Below are 15,597 nucleotides of genomic sequence, written 5' to 3'. Positions count from 1 at the left end.
CTTGTCATCAAGTAGGTGAGGAAAGAAGAGTTCCTCTAGCCACCCTAGCTTTTCAAGGACAAGCCATGTATTGGTGGACATCCTTGGAAAGAGAGAGAAGACTTCACAATGATCCTCCCATCACTTATTGGAATGAATTGAGGAGTGCTATGAGAAGAAGGCACATTCCTTCTTATTATAGTAGGGAGCTTATGGATAAGCTCCAAAGACTCCAACAAAAGAATATGAGTGTTGAGGAGTATAGGCAAAAGATGGAGTTGTATCTCATGAGGGCTGGGATAAGGGAGGAAGAAAGATTGACCATTGCTAGATTTTTAAGTGGTCTCAATTTTGACATAAGAGATAAGGTTGAGTTACTCCCTTATAGGGACCTTGATGATTTGGTCCAACTTTGTATAAGGGTGGAACAACAAAAATTGAGAAAAAGCTCTTTTAAAGGCAAAACTCAATCTAGCTCTTATGTTAAGAAAGACTACAAGAGGGAGGGTCAATATGATTCTTCTAAGAAATTTGGCAAAGGTCTAGAAAAAGAAAAAGAAAATGAAAAAGAGAAAAATAAAAATGTTGTCACTTCTAGTAGTAAGACTAGTGACATCAAATGCTTTAAATGTCTTGGGAGAGGCCACATAGCTTCTCAATGCCCAACTAAAAAGGTAATGATTTTGAGAGGGCAAGATGTTTATAGTAGTGTTGATGAATCTAGTTCCACTACTTCAAGTGATAGTGAAGCAAGTGAGGAAGACCATCCAATTGAAAGTGCATATCCTTGTGATGGTCAACTTCTTATGATTAGAAGGCTTCTAGGAAGCCAACCTCATGAGTCTCACCTTTCACAAAGAGAGAATATTTTTCACACAAGGTGTAAAATTCTTGATAATGCTTGTTCTCTCATTGTGGATAGTGGGTCTTGTTGCAATTGTTGTAGTACAAGGTTGGTGGAGAAGCTTGGTCTTACTATTATTCCCCATCCGAAACCATATCAACTTCATTGGATTAATGAAGATGGGGATATCAATGTTGATAAACAAGTGAAAGTCAAGTTCCCTATTGGTAACTATGAAGATCAAGTGGTTTGTGACATAGTTCCAATGGAGGCTTGCCATATTTTGTTGGGAAGGCCATGACAATTTGACAAGAAAACCATGCATAATGGCCTTACCAATGAAATCACTTTCACCCATAAAGAAAAGAAATTTGTACTACATCCTTTGTCTCCTTCACAAGTGATAGAGGATCAAGTACAAATGAAATTGAAAAGAGAAGAAGAAAAAAAAACTTGATTAAAAAAAAACAAAAAGGAAAAGAAGCATAAGTCTTCAAAGAAGAAGGAGGAAGAGAAACCTCTTCTAATAAAAGGAATTCAACAAGAACCTTTAAAACAAACTTTAATTGTTGAAAAGCCTTCTTACATTCTTCTTTGTAGAGGTATGCTTCAGTATCATAATTTAAACATTGAGCTTAGTTCTTTACCTCCTCAAGTTTCTCATTTATTAAAAGAATTTGATGATATATTCCCTAGTGATGGTCCAAAGGGCCTTCCTCCTTTTAGGGGTATAGAACATCAAATTGATTTTGTGCCTGGGGCTAGTCTACCCAATAGACCAGCCTATAGGACAAATCCTCAAGAAACTAAGGAAATAGAGAACCAAGTCCAAGAGCTTTTGGAAAAGGGGTGGGTACAAAAGAGTTTGAGTCCCTGTGCTGTGCCTGTTTTGTTAGTGCCCAAGAAAGATGGGAAATGGAGAATGTGTTGTGATTGTAGGGCCATTAACAATATCACAATCAAGTACAGACACCCAATCCCTAGACTTGATGATATGCTTGATGAATTACATGGTGCTTCTATATTTTCTAAAATTGATCTTAAGAGTGGTTATCACCAAATAAGAATTAAAAAGGGTGATGAGTGGAAAACTGCTTTTAAGACCAAATTTGGATTGTATGAATGGTTAGTTATGCCTTTTGGTTTAACTAATGCACCAAGTACATTCATGAGGCTTATGAATCATGTCTTAAGAGAGTGTATAGGTAAGTTTGTGGTTGTTTATTTTGATGATATTTTAATCTATAGTAGGTCTCAAAATGATCACTTAGGACATCTTAGAGAAGTTATGATGATCCTTAGGGAAAACCAATTATTTGCAAATCTTGAAAAATGTACTTTTTGTGTGGATCATGTGGTTTTCCTAGGGTTCATTGTAAGCAAAAATGGGGTTCAAGTGGACCCCGAGAAAATCAAAGCCATTCAAGAGTGGCCCAAGCCTAAAAATGTTAGTGAAGTTAGGAGTTTTCATGGACTAGCAAGTTTTTATAGAAGATTTGTGCCTAACTTCTCTAGCATTGCTTCACCCTTGAATGAGCTAGTCAAAAAAGATATTTTATTTGATTGGAATTCAAAGCATGACCAAGCATTTCAATTACTTAAAAATCAACTTACTAATGCACCCATTTTAGCTCTACCAAATTTTGAAAAGACTTTTGAGCTAGAATGTGATGCATCAAGAGTTGGCATAGGAGCTGTGTTATTGCAAGGAGGACACCCCATTGCCTATTTTAGTGAAAAACTAAAAGGTGCCTCCCTCAATTACCCAACCTATGACAAGGAGTTGTATGCATTGGTTAGAGCTTTACAAACTTGGGAACACTATCTTGTGTCCAAAGAGTTTGTCATCCATAGTGACCATGAGTCACTTAAATATTTAAGAGGTCAAGGTAAGTTAAATAAGAGGCATGCTAAATGGCTAGAGTTCCTTGAACAATTTCCATATATTATTAAATTCAAGAAAGGAAAATCAAATGTTGTAGCTGATGCTTTATCTAGAAGACATACTTTGCTTGTGTCTCTAGGTACTCAAATTCTTGGATTTGATAATATTAGGGAGTTGTATGAGGAAGATCTTGAGTTTAGTGATAATTATAAAAAATGTCAACAAAAAGCTTTTGATGGTTTCTATATGGTTGAAGGGTACTTGTATAAAGAAGGAAGGTTATGCATACCCCAAGGATCCATTAGGAAATTATTAATTAAAGAGAGTCATGAAGGTGGGCTTATGGGGCGCTTTGGTGTTGAGAAAACCCTTAGTTTGCTAAAAGAAAAATTTTATTGGTCCCATATGCGAAAAGATGTCCAAAGGCATTGTTTTAGATGTTTGGCTTGTTTACAAGCTAAGTCTAAAGTGATGCCTCATGGTACATACACACCTTTACCTGTTGCTTCTTCTCCTTGGGTAGATATTAGCATGGATTTTGTGCTAGGTTTGCCTAGAACCCAAAGGGGAATGGATTCTATCTTTGTGGTAGTGGACCGTTTCAGTAAAATGGCTCATTTTATTCCATGTCACAAAGTAGATGATGCAAGCAACATTGCAAAACTCTTCTTTAGAGATGTGGTTAAACTCCATGGGCTTCCTAGGACTATAGTTTCAGATAGAGATACAAAGTTCCTAAGCTACTTTTGGCGTGTCTTGTGGTCAAGACTAGGAACCAAACTCCTCTTTTCAACTACTTGTCATCCTCAAACAGATGGCCAAACTGAGGTAGTAAATAGATCTCTGTCTACTATGCTTAGGGCAGTCCTAAAGGGTAATCACAAATCTTGGGATGAGTTTTTGCCCCACATTGAATTTGCCTACAATAGGGTAGTTCACAAAACTACCAGTATTTCTCCTTTTGAGGCTGTGTATGGGTTTAATCCTTTAACTCCTTTGGACTTGATACCTCTTCCTAATGTTGAACATTTCATTCATAAGGAAGGGGCTTCAAGGGCTGATTTTGTTAAGAAACTTCATGAAAGGATTAAAACTCATATTCAAAATCAAAATGAGAAATATGCAAAACAAGGAAGTAAAGGCAAGAAGTCTATGATCTTCGAGGAAGGTGATTGGGTTTGGCTTCACTTGAGAAAAGAACGTTTTCCAAATCAAAGGAAGTCCAAACTCAGTCCTAGAGGAGATGGTCCCTTTCAGGTCTTACAGCGTATCAATGACAACGCTTATAAACTTGATTTACCCTCTGATTATGGAGTCAGCACCACTTTTAATGTTAGTGATCTTAAACCTTTTGTAGGTGCTAGTGATGATGATGAGGAGTCTATAGATTCGAGGTCGAATCCTTCTCAAGAGGGAGAGAATGATGGAAGAGCATGGGCTAAAGGCCCAACCACTAGAGCTATGGCCAGGAGATTACTTGAAGACTTGACTGCTTCAGAGCTTAGTGGGCCCAATGGGCTTGGTGGGCCTAGGGTGCTTCTCACTTGGACTTTGATTGATTAAACACCATGTTTTATTGCATTACTTAGTATAGGAAGTTACTTTGATTTTTGGTCTTGTATTTTGACCATAGTTTAGGGTTGTTGTGCTTGGGCTTATTTTTGGGCTTCTTAAGCTTTGGGCTTTTGATACCCAATATTAGGCTCATTCTTCTTCTTATATTTTTTCCTATTCATTGTATTCATTAGACCAATGTATTTCGGTCATTAGATTAGGATTATATGAAGAATACATTAATAGGAGAATTAGGTTTCATTTATGCATCATTTAGAAGTAATTTGAGATGAATTTGAGTCACATGGATGGCATGTAGTAGTTCCGGCCATGTGAGCTCAAATTCACTTCAAATCACTCCTAAATGACACCTAAATGAAGGTAGCAATCCGGTTTAAGCATGTGAGTGGCCAAAGTTTGAATTTCAAATTCAAAATTTGAAATTCAAACTTGGCGCCAACTATGCCTACTTGGTTGCCGCCAAGCTTGACCTAATTTTCCTCCTATAATTGTATCTCTTCCCTCCTTGTAAAAACACTTTTGAATATATGAGAATTTCTAAACATTACCTTCAGCTAATTCCCTCAAGAGTCACCGAAATATCCAAGAGAGAAAACCTAAGAGAATGCCTTCAAAAACCTTAGGAAAACCTAGTTTCCTTCACTTTGAAGTGTGCAATCCCTTGAGTTCTTGAGCTTGGATGCTTCCTTCTTCCATTTCAGCAAGTGTTCTTCATCTTCACGAGTTCTTCAAGTGTGTTTCCATCTCCATTGAAGAAGATCCGAGCCTAGGAGGAGTCTAGGAAGAGTTTGAGTTTCACTCCTACTACTCACCTCCATCACTTTGGTATGAAAAGTTGATAAGTAATCTCTTGTTTAGATAAAATGTACTATTTTGTGAAATATATTTAATTCTCACATTAAATGTGTTAAACGGTTACCTGACATCATAAGAAAAGACAATTAAGATAGACAAAACAAACTTGTGAGTTGGATTTAAAGTGTTGTAATGGTCATCTTCTTTTGGCTACTACATAAGAAGACTCATTGCACAAGAAAGAAGAAATAAAAAACATACATAAATACATTTATACAGAAACATATTTTATGAAAATCTATTCTTTCTTGTAAACAGTCATTGTTCTATAATTGGTTGTATAACATCTAAGTGAGACAATTACAATTGCTCTATAATCTTCATAACCATTGTTATATGGTTGAGCTTGGAGAGGTATTTTTGAAAAATAATACTTATTCTTAAACTTAGAGAGACTTGACTATGAAAGAATACTTGGTTGTTAAGCTTAGAGAGACTTTTTTGTTAAAAGAATACATGAATGGTTGCTTGAAGAGACAAGTCAAAAATACTTAGGATTGAGTCAAAAGTAGTTTGTTAGAAGAATACTTGTATCTTTATTTAAAGATAGTGAAACTCAAGTCAGTTAGATTGAGAACTAGGTGTAGTTTCAATGGTTGAGGTGAACTAATATAAAAATAATTAGTTTTCCATCTGATTGCTCTTCTTACTTCATCTGACTAACATTACTACTTCATTGCAAAAAAAGTTCAAAATATTTTTTATATGCACTATTCAACCCTCTTCTAGTATTTATCTTTTTTTCATAATTTTTTTTATTTTTATTTTATATTATTATTATTATTATTATTATTATTATTATTATTATTATGTGCCATTTATTAATTATTTTTGTGTTTAATTAAATATTAAGTGATCTCAAGTGATATTCACAAATACATCTAGTATTATGTTAATATGTAACACTTCTAACATATTTTTCTAATTTTCTAAAATAAATGTTATGTATTTATATTTAAATGATTGTCAAAAACAAAACATAATGATTTTAAATTTTTTTAAAAGATTGAAAAATAGAATTATTTTTTAAGGACTAAAACTAAAATTCACTGATTTTACTATGATTAAGAATAGATTTTTTTTTCTTTCAAATTTTAAAAGAACAAAAACTGAAAATTTTGTAGAGACAAAGATTAAGGGGGTGTATTGGATTAGGATTTTAAAGGACTTTTTTAGTTAAAAAAAATCCTGTAGATTTTAAAAGACTTTGCAGGATTTTCATGACTTTTAAGATTTTGTAGGATTCTACAAGACTTAAAATCAGGATTTTAATGGATTCTGCAAGACTTTTAAATCAGGATTTTAATGGATTTTGTGGGATTTTGTAGAATTTTCGTGGATTTTTGACATTTGATAAGATTTCAAAAATAATTTCATACATTCAAATTTAAAAAGAGTCAAAGACAAAAATAATAAAAAATAATAATGTCTAGATAAATAATAATAATAATAATTCTTCATAATATCTTATCATCTTAAATAGCATTCACCCACATATCCATAGCTATACTGGTCCTCCAAACATTAGCGTCTTTTCGCTATTGCTCCTGGGTTTGAATAATAGGTTCAAAAGTATGATCTTCATTAACTAGTAACGTTGAAGATGAAGGTTCATCCACCACTTTAATTGGAAATTAATCAGAACGACATTCTTTGCGTAAAAAGTTATGTAGTGTTGCACATACTAACACAAGTTTTACTTGTGTCTTAAATAAAAATGGAGGTGCTGACTTAAAAATTGTGAACCTTGATTTAAAAATACCAAATATTTTCTCGATCACATTCCTTAAAGACGCATGACGAAGATTGATCAATTCTTTCTCATTTTCAGGATCATTACCCTGACCTGCAAAATTTTGTAGATGATATCTTACACCTCGAAATGGAGCTAAAAATTGGCGTCAATTAGAAAATCTACAATCCACCAAAAAAATATTTACCTAATTACACATGAAATATATATAATATTAGTATAATAATAATTATTATTATATATAATTATTATTATTATTTAAAGAATAAGCATTTAGATATATAGAATATATATATATATATATATATATATATATATATATTATTTTAGTTATATATTATATGATAATTTTTAACGATATTTATAAATGTAAATTATTCTAACAAATATTTTAACAATATTTCCTCTTTTAAAAAATAAGTTAATGAAGACATAAATCCTAAACCCTAAAAAATTAGATATTGCAATGTCATATGTTAATTCTCTTTTTTTTAAAATATAAAAAAGTCCTAATTTCACAATATAAAAATAAAAATAAAAATTCATAGTAAAAAAAATAAAATAATTGTTGAGTCGTAAAAGGAGGGGGATAAGAGTAACAAACTTAAGGAAGGAGAGAAATCGCAGTTTTTATGCTGAGAGGGTTCTTCCCCCAACTAAAATTCATTTTCATCTCATTCTACTCACTGAAATCCTAACAAATTCATCTTATATATATATATATATTGTAGAGATTATGATATCAATTTCATCTTTCACCTTTTTCTTTTCTTGACGTGTGTTATAAAAAAAATTATCACTTAAAAGTTGAAATTTTAAGCATTTTTTTTGTGTTATATAAAGGAACAAATTCAACTATATAGAATAAAATAAAGCAAGTCAATTAAAGAGAACGAACAGAAAAATAGAGCTAATCAATGACACTATCATTTACATATCGGAGTTTCACAAAATAGGGGAATGAGATGAGAACAGTACTACAATATTATATATGAGCAATGAACAATAGTACAATATTATTAGCAGAGAAAAAATGGAGAAGACAGAAGCATAGAAAAAAAAAAGATGAAAAATTCACTTGAAAATTCTTGAAAAGTCACTTCAAACAATCCTTCAAAATCCGATGGGTTTGGATGGGATTGTTTTATGAATTTGGTATTTATAGATAACACTAGAAAGTCTTTCAAAATCCTTCTCACACAACAATCCTTTAAAATCCTTATATTTTTGAATACCAATGGATTGTTTTTAAGTTGTAAAAAATCTCAAATGAATACCAATGGATTTTAATAGACTCTTTAAAAAATCTTGAAAATCCATATTGAATACTGCTGGATTGTTTTTAAGTGACATAAAATCCTGATTGAATACCAATAGATTTTTTTACTCAAAAAAAGTCTTTTAAAATTCTACGAAATCCTAAACCAATACACCCCCCTAAGAATCACATATTTTATTTATACTAAAATCATATTTAAGAATTTATTTTATTCATGGGCTAACGGTCTATAACATGATCATCGTTATAAATGTGTATTAATTTTGACTTTTTTTTTAATTTTAAAATTTGAACAATTGTATGCTCTCTCTCTCAATTTTAACTTTTATGCTTTTTTTCTGTATGGAAATTTTAACTATTATGTTATTTTTTTGTTGAAAATTTTAACTATTATATGCTCCAGCTCTTAAAACAAGTAGAAATTAGCTGCGCACTCGTTACTAAATGATTTCTTTTTAAAAAAATTACCATGTAAAATTTAAATGATAGTAATATACCACTGGTTGTATTAATAGAGCTTAGGATTAGTGAAACTTAAGGCAAGATTAGATAAACATCTTAAAAAACCACTTTAAGAAGTGAAAAATAATAAAAGAAAAATGAAATACATTTTTTTTTATAATTTGAAATTAAATTATATATATACTAATTTGTAAAAGTTCTCTCCCTCTAACTTTTTCAAAATTTTATTTTTAATTTATGCATAAACAAACTTTACCTTATGAAAAAAATATATTTTAATTTCTTTTCTGATTATTTTTAGAAGTACTTCTCAATTATCCCATCATACTTTTTCTCTCAAATGTATAATCATAAATAAACCATGACTGTAGGTACAAACTGAATGATTCACTACTACATATACCACATTTAGTAACATTTATGTTAACATTTATGTGCCAACATGTAAAATGTTACTAATTTCTCTTAATTATATATTTTTGTAACATTTTTAACAATAAATGTTACCAATTCATTTGAATTATATTCTTTAGTAACATTTTTAATCATAAATGTTATTATTTTATTTACATTATATATTTTTTCTTGACTTTCTAACACTAAATATTATTAATTTATCCAATATTTTAAATATTTTTAATAATAGACTTTACTATTATTTACTTAATTACTAATTTTACGTAATAATTATTGTTTTTACTTAAAATTTATTTTATTATTCTTAAAGAAAAAACTTGATTAAAACGTTATATGCTGCGTTTCTGCACCAAAAAAGGAAAAAAAGTACAGAGCTCTTCCCTGTTTCTCTTATCTAAGCTATGACCACCTTCTATTTCGGTGATTTTTTTTAGTTGATAGTAATGGCAACGTTCCGTTTTCGTGATTGTTCTTTTCATCTCTCATTCTGCTCTTTTATTCTTCACGATCGGAAGTCATGCACACTTGTATTGTGACCTAGTTTTCGAAGCGTTCAAGTTTCACGATTTTTAATTTTTCTCAACATTTTCATTAATCTAATCTTTGATTGAGTGCTTTAATCGAATCTTTTATGATTCAATCTTCGATCCTTCTCAAGCTGAGAAAGAGACACCAAAGCATCACTTAGTTCAATTTCCTCTGACAGGGTTTAGTCATTTGCTAATTACATTGATAGCTCAATTTCCATCACTTAGTTCCAAGATATTTTTACTATTTTAGAGTGAAAAATTAGTCTCAGTTCAATATTTTTCATTCAATAATTTTCATAGATCTGCTTATTAAAGAATTTATTGAGACTAGAGATGAGAGTATGACATTTAAGCAAGACATTACTGGAAACTAGGATTTTTTATATTAGGAAATGCAATATATAATTATTTATGTTAGTGAGTGAATAATTATAGTTCTATTTTCTTCATTTAACAATTTTCAGGGATTTTTACATTTTTATGTCAATATCACTATTTATTATAGCACGAGAAAACTATATATAGTTTGAGATTGACCATCGACCACATACAAGTACAAGGTGTATGGAAAGAAATTCTAGATTGACATGTATATAAAGGAGGAAAACTATATATAGTTTGAGATTGACCATTGACCACATGTAAATAATAAGACTCATACCACTTTTTTGAAAATTGGGAAGGGTATATGGTGTATTAGTTATATAATTGTGTGGTCTGATGTGGAGTGAAGGTGCATAGATCTTACTGAGGCAAATACAGAAGTTTCATTGAACTAACAGATTTAAAATTAAATTACTTTGATATGTAAATTGATATTCTGACATGGTTATCAGTCATCAACTCACCCTTTCACAAAAGTCTGTTCAAAATTGTTTATAATTTTAGTTTGCTAGATTGCATTTCAAGCTTCCCCTTTTGCTGCATTGAATTTGAGAAATAACCTTATGGTCCCACTCTATGGATCACCTAGTCTGTGATCATTTTAATTGCCTGACAGTTGGATTTTACTTTTGAATTAGGTAGCTAAACATCTGTAGGATTCCTTGTGTTCATTCTTCAATTTAATTTTCGGGTAAGTTAGTGTTTCTTTTCAGTTCTTGGGTTAAACTTAATAGGGATTTTTAATGAATGCTGAATTGCAATTTGAAGCGAAAGTTATTTATTATTTCAATCAAGCGATGCCTGTTAATGTGCTCATAAGTGAATACATCTTTTATCCCATACACTAATACAGTCACACTTTTACTTTTGGACTAAAAAATTATTAACCTAAGGGATCTCTTTTTATTATTTTCGTAGCTTGATTGCTTTTGTGGGTGTCAAAGTTGGACTGTTATTCTAGTCACTTTATAGAATTTGTCCCTGGATATTTAGACTTATCTGTAGGCTCTCTCACATTCCTCTTCTTTTGAAATACTGATTTTGTTTTGCTGATAAGTCATTGGAATGTGGTTGGAACTATCCAGTTGTAACAATTTTTGATCACTCATTTTTGTTTATAATTAGCATTCAATTTGAGGACTATGCAACAAAACTTTGAATTCATGTTGCCAAAGTTTACTTACTCTGATTTAAATTGAATGTATTCTTTCTTTTTTGTCATTACATGTTATGTTTTGTTCATTTTAGACTCGTATTTTTCAGTTGATTATTTAATTTAAAATTTCTATAAAATTTGCCAGGGAACTTAGTCTAGTAAAAGTAGTTGACCAAGAAAATTCAACAGTGTTCTGATAGAAAAAAAGAGACTAATCCAACATAGTGGAGAGCCCACAAATGGAATTGATTTGAACCAATCTATCAATTGCAATGCCCAGGCATATATCAGTAAGAACCATTTCATTCCCATTACTTGTTCCATTACATCTCCGCAACATATCAGTACTAGAAAAGCATATTTTTGTATGAAATATAACATCCAGAGCTTCTTCCAAGGTAAGATCACTAGAGTTCTCTGCACTGTTGGATGTTTATAAACTAATTAGTTGCATGTATGTAATAAAAAGTACAGAATTTCAACTAAGTCAGTTTAGATAATTTTTTTTCATAAACACTTTAGAAGAAAAAAATATAAAAGAAAAGTGAAATAAGTTTCTTTATAAGATAAAATTAATTCATGCATAAGCCAATTTGTAAAAACTCTCATATTAACTTCTTGTGCAGGTACATTTTAGAAAATGATAGATTTTTGACTATTAGACTCTCACCTAGTGCATTTCTCTTAAAGGGTAAGTTCATTGTGATTTTCATAAAAGAAATAATCAATTTCTTATTGCTTTTCCTGTGCATTTATAACATGTAATAAGTTGATAAAATTGTCTATAATAATTTTGAATTTAATCATTGTTTTCACTTTTATGTTAGAAACAAAGTCATACAACTTCCAAGAGCAAATCTGGAAGAGATGAGAAAACTCACAAAAAGCAACACAATAATGGTAAGTAGAAAGAGCAACATAATACAACTACCTCTTATGTGGATTGACTTGGGAGCATATTCTAGTTATTGTTCTGCATATTCTCCTTGAGAGCATAGTTAGAAACTTACATTTGATTATCTACTGTTATGTGATATTTAAAAGTAAATTATATATTGATTTATTTTACTTTTTTCTTATCTTGCTTAATTTAGAAATTCAAATTGTGGAAAATCTAGCTGAAGTTGAGAAGTTAGTCAAAAGGTGAATTCATCTCACTTGCTTAAGTCTTTAAATTGTTTATTTGTATATATTTTTTGTTTGATTTTTTTATATTATGGTTCATATGCTGTTATTTTTATACAGCAAATCAAATGAAGAAAAGGCTAAAGAAGTTGCTGTTGAAAAAGATCCTAATACGCCGAAGTGTTCACTTAATGCGTTTTCCCTTTTCTTGTAATCTTCTTTCTTTAAAGTATTTTTCTATTTTTTTGATTGTTTTATTCAGTAATAATCTTTATTACAGGAAAAATTTAAAAAACTTTACAATGAAGCAAATCTTGATTCTGAAAATGTTGAAAGGGTAAGTGAAAGTTATTAAATTGATATAATTACTTTTGATTTTATTTAGCCATAAACCAATTGATATTTATTTTGAAAAATATAGGTTAATAAAATGGCTGTTAAAACATGGAAGTCCATGACTAATGAGGTAAGTCTAAGCCTTATTTTCATTTTAAAGTAATTTGTTTTCTTCAATCCTGAATGATTTTAATTTATTTTTTTGTGTTTTCAATATTATAAAAACCATACTGCTATCCTGCTCATTACATGCTTGTGGGGCAACATAAAATTATATGAAGTATACTCTGATTTTATTTTATTTTTCTTAGCAAGAAGAAAACTGTTAGCAACAAATCTCTCGATTACTTTTCCTATTTCAATTAACTAATTCTTACTTTAATAGCCAAAAAAAAAACAAATTTCAAACAACCCAGCTGTTTACATCACAGAACGAAGATGACAGACAGTGGCTGAATCTATCAATTCTAATTTCTAAGGAATGAGTTAAGAGTTTAGGACAGTATTTAATAACCATTTTTTATACTTGTTCTTAATTTTTTATACCTTTATTTTGTTTATGTTGCAGGTTTTAGAGTGAATATGGTAGTGGTGGTGGTTGTGGCAATTTAGATCGTGTGTATATTGAAGACATCTTATTATTTGATATGGAAGTTACACAATTCAAAATGAGAATTCATAGAAAAATGCAACAGTGTCACTTAGATGATTTTGGTTTTATCTTTGACAAAGAAGAAATTACATGTTATTGCAAACTTGAAAAATTTGTGTTGCCTTTTGAATGATACCATGATGGACAAAAAAGATTTAAATAAAAAGTTTATCTTTATTTTAATTCATTAAATGCATAAATTCATGCTTGCAAGTGTTAGAATATAGTAAATTTTCAATTCACTATTTGAATTAATAAGGAGGCAATGGATTCAAAGTTGTTATGATTTAGATGTTTAAAACATAAATTTGTAACATTTGATAAATGTGGCAAAAGGTGTCAATTGACGGCATTTATAAAATGTTACTAGTGATATGCTAAAATGTTACAAAAGATGTCAATTTGTAACATTTATAAAATGTTACAATTGGTATGTTAAAATGTTGCTAAAACCTTTTAGCAACATGGACTTTATACTACATTTGTAAAAGTGTTGCTAATTATAATTGGTAACATTTTTCTTAATTTGGTAACATTATTTAAATGTTGTTAAATATGAAAGATGTTGTAGTGATTATGATATGTTGAATCAGATATAATAGATCAAATACTTTGAGAAAAGAAAAGTCACAAGCTATATACCAGAGAATCACTTACTATATTAACGATACAATTAGAAAGGCCAAATGGGAGCCACAAATATATTTAAACCTCTCATTCATATCAAACAAAATATATGGCCATTGAAAAAGATCATTAGCAATGTAGTGCTGTTAGTGTTCCCCTTCTATACATCTACAAATGTAGGTTTTTGCCTGATTTGTGTATCTATAATCATAGGCGGAGAATGAGAGAAATTATACTTGATCTATAACAGTAAACGCACCATAGAAGGAAAGAAATAATTTGTGTAATTTTCACTGTTCTCAAATGATACAAACGAAAGGCTATATATAGCCAATTTATGAAGTAGAAGACGAAAAAAGAGAATGCGGAAAACGTGCAGCACTGAAAACAGAAAAATGAAAAATGGAATCTACACGAGAGGAAAAAAATATCCACTATCGAGCATGACTGTGTTGAGCATGACTGCATCATACATAGTGCATCGGATGCATATGTATTCACTTATCACCATCATAAGTCATTATTTAAGCTCTGCAATAATACCCCCTCTCAAGCTGGTGGGAAAAAAATATCAAGCACACCAAGCTTGGTTAGGAAGTCATTGAAGAACTTTGGAAACAAGGCTTTGGTGAAGAAATCAGCTAGCTGCTTTGGAAGGTATGGGAAGAAGATGCATGAGTCCAACTTGTAGCTTTTCTCTGACCAAGTGACAATCCATTTCCAAATGCTTTGTGCGTTCATGAAACACAGGATTTTGTGTTATGTGTAAAGCACTTTGGTTGTCACAGAACAACAAATGAGACTTTGACATGCAAACTTTGAGATCTTGCAGCAAGAAATGAATCCATTGAAGTTCACAAGTGGCAACACCAAAGGCTCTGTACTTTGCCTCAGTAGAAGACCTGGAAATTGTGGATTGTTTCTTGGATCTCCAACTAATTAGAGCATCTCCAACAAAGAAACAATACCTTGTAATTAATCTACGAGTATCTAAACATCCTCCCCAATTCGCATCACAGAAGCCCCTCACTTGAAGTTGAGAATTTCTAGGAAATAATCCAAGACTAGGGGATCCTTTTAAGTATCTCAGTATCCTAGTGGCAGCTTTATAATGAACTTGTGTTGGGGAATTCATGAATTGGCTGACTTGTTGGGTAGCAAAGGTGATGTTTGGTCGTGTTGTTGTTAAATAGAGCAATCTGCCTACAAGTCTGCGATAGGAAGGTGCATCTGTATAAGGGGAACTTGTATCTTGTCGGAGATGAATGGTCGGGTCTAATGGTGTGGAGGCTGGTTTACTTCCTAAGAGAGTTGTATCTGTGAGAAGCTCCAAACAGTATTTCCTCTAGCACACGAAAATTCCAGCTGACGAATGAACAATTTCTAAGCCTAAAAAATAATTTAATAGACCAAGGTCTTTTATGCCAAAATTGCATGTAGACTCCCTTTAACAAAGTCAAACTCAGTTAGACTATCTCCAAACAATAAAACATCATCAACATAGACTAAAAGGCCATTGAAAAAGGATGTATTATGTTTTAAGAAAAGAGAATGGTTTGCAACAGAGTGAGAGTAGCCCAGATTCAGTAGAAAAGTTGATAGCTTCTCAAACCATTGTCTGCTGGCTTGTTTGAGCCCATATAGAGACTTGGTGAGTTTGCAGACTTGATTGGGACTTGTAACAGTCATGCCTTGTGGAACAATCATGTAGATTTCTTCCTTCAAATCCCCATGGAGG

At 31.1% G+C, this 15,597-nt stretch overlaps 1 long non-coding RNA gene across 1 annotated transcript; it reads left to right on the top strand.

The window, feature by feature from the left end:
- Positions 1-7,807: 7,807 nt before the first annotated feature.
- Positions 7,808-13,546, top strand: LOC114914979 (uncharacterized). The gene is made up of 9 exons (XR_014432791.1): positions 7,808-10,654; positions 11,265-11,409; positions 11,746-11,810; positions 11,947-12,019; positions 12,214-12,262; positions 12,365-12,454; positions 12,525-12,581; positions 12,666-12,710; positions 13,149-13,546. It is a non-coding gene; the product is annotated as an uncharacterized LOC114914979 (long non-coding RNA).
- The last annotated feature ends 2,051 nt before the right edge of the window (positions 13,547-15,597 follow it).

Source organism: Cajanus cajan, chromosome 3 (assembly GCF_000230855.2).
Source record: "Cajanus cajan strain Asha chromosome 3, NIPB_CcT2T_4, whole genome shotgun sequence".
NCBI classification, from domain to species: domain Eukaryota; kingdom Viridiplantae; phylum Streptophyta; class Magnoliopsida; order Fabales; family Fabaceae; genus Cajanus; species Cajanus cajan.
The sequence above is the reverse complement of the archived record's forward strand: the minus strand, read 5'-3'. Positions and strand labels throughout refer to the sequence as shown.